Consider the following 7690-nt stretch of genomic DNA (forward strand, 5'->3'; position numbering starts at 1 on the left):
TTGTTATTTTTCAGAAACTGCAATAAAAAGGTGTGATTGTCATGTTAAGGGGTAGAGGGTTTTCTGCCAACAACCAGTTCGTTCTCTGTCATTGGTTTCTTTGTTCCAGCTAAAGGAGATGTGGCAGCAGAGGATGGTTAGCCGACGGCTCGGCCAGCGGCGACCGCTCGTGCCGCAGCGCTTGGGGTAGTGCCTAGATGGCACGCACAAGGCTGTGGAGAAGGAAACAGTCTTAGGTGCAGAAAATTAAATACAGTAAGGACCAGCCTTCACCGTGCAAAACTTTGCAAGTGAAGTTGATCAGAATGGGCAGAGTGGTGTGAAACCATGAAGGCAGATGTTGAGGCCATCGGCAAGAAAATGGAGGACAGAGAAGATGTCCTGGAACGTGGTAGAGCTCTCCTTTGGTTTCCATATCTGGTGTTTACTTCTCTGTTTAGCCCATTGCCTTGGAAATCATGAGGAGCTGCTCTTTTTAATTACAGCCATCTTGGTTCTTTCTCTTTTAAAATTAATCTGTGGGTCACCTCCATCCTGCCTGGGTGCTCCTCTGCCTCACGGAGCAAGAGTTCGGAGCCCCGTCTTTTGGCCCTTTCCCTTAGTGTCTGCTCACTGCTTTTGGTGACCAAAAACCAGTTAGCCCTGTGCGGGATGTTCCCCAGCACATCAAAATCCCATCACGCGTGGCCGCCTTCAGCGTTTCTTACAGACACAAAGCAGGCAGCAGCCGTGCTAAGAGATGCCGAACCATCAACCTTTCTGGCAACCGTGACTCTGCAGGCTTGGCTTCAGGCTGGGTAAAAGTACGCTCTGGATGCATGCCTGCTGGGATGACTACCGGTCTGGCTGGTGATAGCTCAGAGATTTCAGGATCTGACAGGCAAGAGGTCCAGAAGTCACAGCAGTAAGTCAGGCTCCTACAGCAAGGGCTTCCCAGGAGGGGAGCTGCGGGATTCTCCTGCGCTGAGCTCATGGAGTGTGCAAAGTCAAGCGTTTGCAGAAGCTGGTATAAATACAATCACTGTCAGAAAGAGTATGTTAAGAATTACCAGAAAGATAATATTCCTGGGATTCTCCTAAGTGCTTATACCCAGTAACCTGGCTGCCAAAAGTGAGCTATGACTGGGGCTTACTAACTTTGTGGTCTTCATGGAAGCCCACCGCATCGTCCTGACCTCTCGCGCGCTGGTGCTCAAAGGGCTGGAAGTTGGGCAGCAATTTCAGCCTCTCCCCTTGCTGTTGATTCAGAAAGTGTTTTAAATGGCAGGCTCAGCCAGCAATGCAAACTGCAGGCATAAAAAGAATAAAAATCCCTAAATTAAAGCAAGGCCTGCGTTAGGTACAATTGTGCCATAATTTGCTGTTTAAGTCAACGTCAGGTTGGGCCTTGGCTTCGTGAGCACAATGAGGAACGTTTTGGAAAGTGGAAATTGCGTTACGGCTTCTGTTTCCTTTCCAGGGAGCCATGTGAAGCCCATTACGGAGCGAGGGAAGGTCAGGGCTGCAGGGAACGGCGCAGGATGCCTGAGAGGGAAAGGTGGGGCGAAAGGAGCTGCTGCAAAACAAGGGCAGGGAAGCGGTAGGAGAGTGAAAAGTGGTAACTGGAAACCTTGCAATATCTTGATTAGAATCCTTTCACTGAAAAGGTCAAAAAAAACCCCACCCCCCCGACTTTTTTAGTCTCGTTTTAATTTAAATATGCATCATTGGTTGTTTTTTTTTTGCATTCCGGCAGTGTTCTGCGAGTTTTTGAACTGCCAGACAGATAGACTCAGTGTTTCAAAACCAGCATCTGCATGTGTGCACATGTACTAGTCTCATGAAAATGCTGGACAGGCTGGGACTGATCAAAATGTGTTTGCTTAGCTGCCATCGGTTAATAACACCACTGTGTGTGAAGTATTGTCCTCGCTGTATTGCGGCATGCATCTCCCAGCTATATTTCACGCATCATTCCCTCAGTCCGTAAAATTATTTCTGAGCCAGCCCTGCACTGAGCCTTAAGCAGGGTGGAAGCGATGCCGTCCCTCTGTCTCGGGCAGCGGGAGCATCTCGGGGCTGTCGTACGCAGGCAGGGGAAGCAGTTTGGGAACCCGCTAGAGGAGGAGCTGCCTTTTTCTACTCTCTCTATACTGTAGCGGCTACGTTGGCCTTTCCAGGATCGCTTATTTAAAACGCTTTGCAGCACTGCTGGCCAGGCAGCACCTCCGGCAGTGTGTTGGGGAGAAAAGCGTATGGTTTGGCATAAAGGAAGTAAGCATAAAACATTTACGTATTTCTCAAAAGGCAAATGGTCGGAAAAGTCTTTCCGATGATAGCCCGAACCAGAGCAAGCTGTAATTACGTATCCTTTTGGTTTGCAGTTTATGTGATTTTTCTCTCTGGTTTTGCAGGTGTGCCACAGTTACGCTCGGCACAGTGGCTCGGCAGCCTTTTAAGAAGCTGTAGAAGGTACCCTATCGCTCAGGCACTGGCAACACTAGAAGACAGAACATACTGTCCTTTAATGCTTTGCAAAACCGTGTAGCTTAACAATATGGAGCAGTCTGAAAGCGATGACCTCTCCACGGGGAGCTGGGAGGAGGGAGGTCAGGAACTGGGATGACTACCCACTACCTTTTCATTGTACAGCTGCTGCTTAAGGATGTTTTGGTGCTTGAGTTAATAACCTTGCAAATACAACAAGGCAAAGAGGGAACGGCACAGAGGAAACTATTTGGAAGGAATTAAACATTAACAACACACCTTAAATACAACTGAGTAGAAGCAAAAGAAATAGTGTCCAAGTACAGTCTGTGCCCAGTTTTAACAGGCAGGCGGGATTTGTTTACGGAAGCAGACCATCATCTCCTTCCTCCCTGCGGTAAATTGAGTATTTAGAGGAAGTACTAGTTGGAATTTTGTCTAAGTACGACTTGCAAAGTAAAGCCTCAAAGGCAAGCCTGGTCCATTTGAGTTGCTACTCTGTAAACTAATTATCTAATTTCAGATGAGAGGCAGCAGCTAGCTGACTATTTAACTGATTCCGGACTTGGTTGGCTTTTGAGTCCACGCTACCCTGGTGTCTGCGTTCAGGGCTGTAAAACTCTGTGGTGAGAAGGCTGCTGGCTCAGCCATGGGGTATCCCGGCTGGTTCAGTGGCTCCTCCATCAGCGTTTGCCACAAGGTTCTCAAGGTACCCCAGCCCTAAAGCCAAAATGCCGTGGACAGCAAAGCCAATCTCTTAGAGGATCACTCACTACATGGTTTTGGCCTTGTGAAAATAAAGGGACAACCGTGGAGAGGGGCAAACCCCCCCAGAACGGGTCTGCCTGCTCCGGCGGAGGCAGGAGAAAACGGCGTGTGACCGCGCTGGGCTTCCGCCATCGGTCCAAGTACACCGGGGTTTGCCAGCCAAATTAAATAAACAGCCCAACGCCTCTTCCCTCCAAGTAACATCAAGTCTAATTAAGAGTACAAAGAGTACTTTTTTCGAAACGTCAATGGCTGGATCAGAAGATGAAAGATCATTGATTTTTTTTTAATTTTATTTTATCTCAGAGAATTAGTTTTAAAAAATCCCTTAGCAGCTTCTTTTTCAATGCCTAAAAGGGGAAAAAATTAAAGGGTATTTATTAGTATGAGCAGTAGTATTCCAAAATGCATTGCATGCATTATTATTAATATTATTCTAGAGATGCAATGCCAGCAAATCATAGATACAGAGAGTTGGCAATAAATTAATTGGAGAACTAAAAAAGTACTGGAAATTAGGAAGGATGATGAGATGGAAGAGATCAGCTGAGCAAAGTGAAGACTGAGAATGACGCGTCTTTCTTGCACTAATATGGCAGTGAAATATAGGGAAGGCAGAGTGGGAATACTGATCTTCACGTGCTTCTAACAACTTCTTGCCTCGGTCAAATTGCTGTAAAATTGCTAACGTGAGCTATTACAGGATGAAAAGACCTTTATGCCAATATAAATGCATCTCTGGTGCGGAGTTCTCACTTCTGCAATGATAGTTTCTAAATTGATATGATATTACAGAGTGAGCTGGGCTTTGGAAAAAAACGGTGGCTTAAGTTCACCTGTGCTAGCCTTAGCCTTTAGTCCTCGGGTAGAGGACACAAGTCCAGGCACCGTGGCAGGAATTCCAGGGCCCATAAACACTACGTAAGGCATACAGGGAAAACCAGCTCTGATGCCGACACGAATTGATGGGCTCTGGGCTGACGTTACCTCTTGAAACGAGACTTGGTATGATGGTAAATAGTGCCATAAAACCTCAGTTCCCAGCTGTTTGACAGTCAAGAAAAAACAGATCCAATACCCTGGATTATTTAAGAAGAAAATAGAGGAGAAAACAGCAAGCGTTATTGTGCCTCTGTGTCGTACGTGCTTCTGCTGCAGCTCTCGGAGAACAACAGAGGAGGATGAAAGTGCAAGGAGGGGTGGCCAGGGTGATCAGAGGTGTGAAATTACTGGGCTTTCGGTTACGAATAGACCAGAGGAGAGAGTTTTTCGGATACATAGTTAAGCTGGGGAGCTCTTTGCCACGTGAGGCTGTGGATGCTAAAATTTACATGAGCTTAGGATGAGGCTGGGCAGGTTTGCAGAGAAAAAAATCCACTGAGTGATAGAGTTAAAAACCAAACCAACCTGTCTGGGTCAGAAAGTTGCTGAGCTGCATATCATTGAAGGAGGCCAGGAGAGAAAGTTTTCTCGCTTCTCTTATGCTTTTCCCTAGGCATTTTTTTGGCTATTTGCCCTTAATGGCTTCTCCAGTTTAAGAGAGCCTTTAAAGGTGGTCCGGGGAGGGGAAGGGCTAAAGGAGAACAGGAATCAAGAGCAAGCGTCTGCTCGTGAAGGACAACAAATGCAAAAAGGGCAGGGGTGTGAGGGTCGCACAACCCAAACCTAAAGAGTCGGGGGCGCGGGGACAGCCAGAAGAGCCGAGGCACCCGGGGGACAAAGGCGGAGGGGGCAGGCTCAGGAGGGACACTCTCGGTGGGATTCAAACATTTTACATTACAGTCTGTGGGCTTTCTGGAAAACCTGACTGAAAGGGGTTTTTTCTTTTCTTTGCAGTTTGGTACTAATAAACCGGGGCCCCCAGCAAAGTTTTAATCTCCACGCCATGCCACGTGTGAAGTTAGGGCAGAACCCAAGAAGGAAAAACAGAGGCCAACGGACTACAAAGTCCCTGCCGTACAGCACCGCAGGCCCTGTATACCTGGCTCCCAAATTTTGGCGATGCATGTAAAAATTGGTGCCTCTTCAGTAATCATTCTTCCTTCAGGAAACATCAACCCATTGAGCCGTAAGATCTTTAGGCCTCCGAGATCCGCTGTCCCCAAAGCGGAGGTGACTGCAGAGGTGGTATTCGTCTTGAGCGAGTTTGCTGTCCGCTTTGCTTGCCTGCCTCCCAAAGCAGGAGCCTTCTGGAGGGGAAGGGGCACTGAAGGAGCTCCGTTCACCCGCATTAAGACCTGAAGGAGCAGGGCTGCTCTTCAGTCTCCTTTTCTCCAGGCATCTCAACCCTCTGGATGAGGTTTGTGTTCTTTCCAGCGGGATGTTGCTAAAAGCAGGTGGAAACTTGCTTCTTTGAGTATTTGATTTTTACCCCAAAAACGTCTCTTGACATTCCCACAGCTTTAAAATTACTTTTCGCCCTCTCCATCTTTACTTTTCCATACCTTGTTTTGGTGTGGCAGTTTTTTTCTCTTCGTTGGCTTTGCTTCTGTGAAGGACTTCGCATAATGTTTTCCTTCAAATTGTTCCATTTCAAAGTTTTCCCTTTATTTGAAACTTCCTAGTTGCTATGTGACTCTGCTTGTGTGGTTTCTAGGTCTGCTTTTGCTTTACAGTGTCCTTTTTCTCTTAGGCACTTTCCCTTGAACAGCTGTATGGTGGTGATAGCATGAAAATTCGCTGTATCCCTAGGATTCTCTATACAGAAGTCTAAAATACCAGTGAGAGAAAGAGAGACAAAGCAAGCATTTTTTAATAGAAAATAAGGGCTATTTACTTACAGGATATTTATTTTCAAAAATTCCCTAATAGCACAAAGAGGAACTTTGCCATTTGATAAAAAATACATGCTTATTTTGCTTCATATGTCCTAGTCATACCACAGGCTTTCCACAAAAAGAACAAGCATTTATTTTTGTGCCGTGTGCCCAGAACAGCTACTGCACGGCCGTCGTTCTGCCAGGATTTGGTGCTGGGGAGGTGCAGCCTGATGTTTAGAGGCAGAGTGCTCCAGATTTTACTGGGGGCTGTTGGGCTGCCGGTCTCTGAGTCACGATGGGTTTATGCTTTGACTCACCGTCAGAGTGCTATAGCGTTATATATATTCTGTTAAGTATATATTTGGGAGAGTACATCTCCTGAAGTCTTCTCAAACAGATCCTTTTTGACTCAAAACACTTGATTCCTGGAAGAGTTCATGGCACTGGGTCTGATCTGAAGCCCACCGAGACCGGCGAGCGCTTTGCTGCTGGTACTCAGGCAGGCTGTAGCCGGATTTAAAAAGTGACCTACATCTTGTGCTCCGTATCTCAGGCTCTCTTTGCGTAACCATCCATAGGTGGTCTAAATTTACCACTGCGGTGTGAAAACCTGAATCCAGAAACAGCAGTGGGTCTAGCTATTTAAACCGCTTTTTGTCCTGATTTCAGAACCATGAGCAAGACTCGCACTTGCCAGCTTTGTCAGCAAAGCTAAGCTGGTGAAGATTTTCTTTGGTGACCGTTTTTATTTCTGGTTCATGGCTATACCAGGAGGGACCAGCAAAAAAATGCTGTAGCAGATATTCCTTATTTTGCTTACTGACCTGGGTTCGCTCGCCTGGCAGAAGTGGGTTTTGCTCTCCGGTATGGTTGTGTTTAGACGGAGAGGCCTTTTCTAACTTGGAAGTTTCGCCAGCGGACTTCAACCCTTTGGGAATTTCAGGTGCGGGTGGATACAGAGGGGTTTTCTGCAGCTGCGTCTGGCCCTGCCGTGCTGCTTTGCAGAGGCAGGATGGTGCCAATCGGCCAGCGCTGCCCAAGGGTCGCGAGGCAAAGCGGTGGGACTGCGAGTGAGTCCTCGGGTCTCCGCTCTGCCACCCAAAGCAAGCTGGCAGGTGTATAAGGGTCTGCGTAATATCTCAGGAAGGGTGGAACCTCCTTTTGAAGATGGTATCGGACCTTTTGTCGTCTTTTTTCCTTTCCTTATGAATACTTCTTATGTAAAGTGTCGTGGAATCGTCATTTAAATTAGTGGAGCGATATTGGTTTGGGCTTTGGGTGTGAGGCTGGGGCGTGCGGTAGGCGCTGGTGCATGAGGAGTGCAACCCATCGCTGAGGGCGGATGGGCGATGGCGTCTGGGTGACCCCTTCGGGAACAAAGGGGACACCTTTGCCTTTGGAGGCAACTGAGACAAACTCTTGAAACTGTGATTAAAATGGGCTTTATTAATGTACAACTTTTAATTTAGCCCTGGGAAGGTAACGTGTGCTGTATGTTGCCCACTTCTGTCCACCTTTAGGATGGAGGTTGAGTTTTCCTTGGGGTGCAGCTGGTTGGAAGTGCAAGAAGCTGTTGTGGTTTGTGGGACTGGAGCAGATCGGTACCCGGGATGCCGGAGCCGGGCAGCAGCGGTCCGTGTACGAAGGAGAAATGCAATGCAGGACCGGAGGCCAGCGGTCAGCAGTGGCTGGGTCTG

This window comes from Cariama cristata, unplaced genomic scaffold (genome assembly GCF_000690535.1).
Source record: "Cariama cristata isolate BGI_N322 unplaced genomic scaffold, ASM69053v1 scaffold12749, whole genome shotgun sequence".
Classification (NCBI taxonomy): Eukaryota; Metazoa; Chordata; class Aves; order Cariamiformes; family Cariamidae; genus Cariama; species Cariama cristata.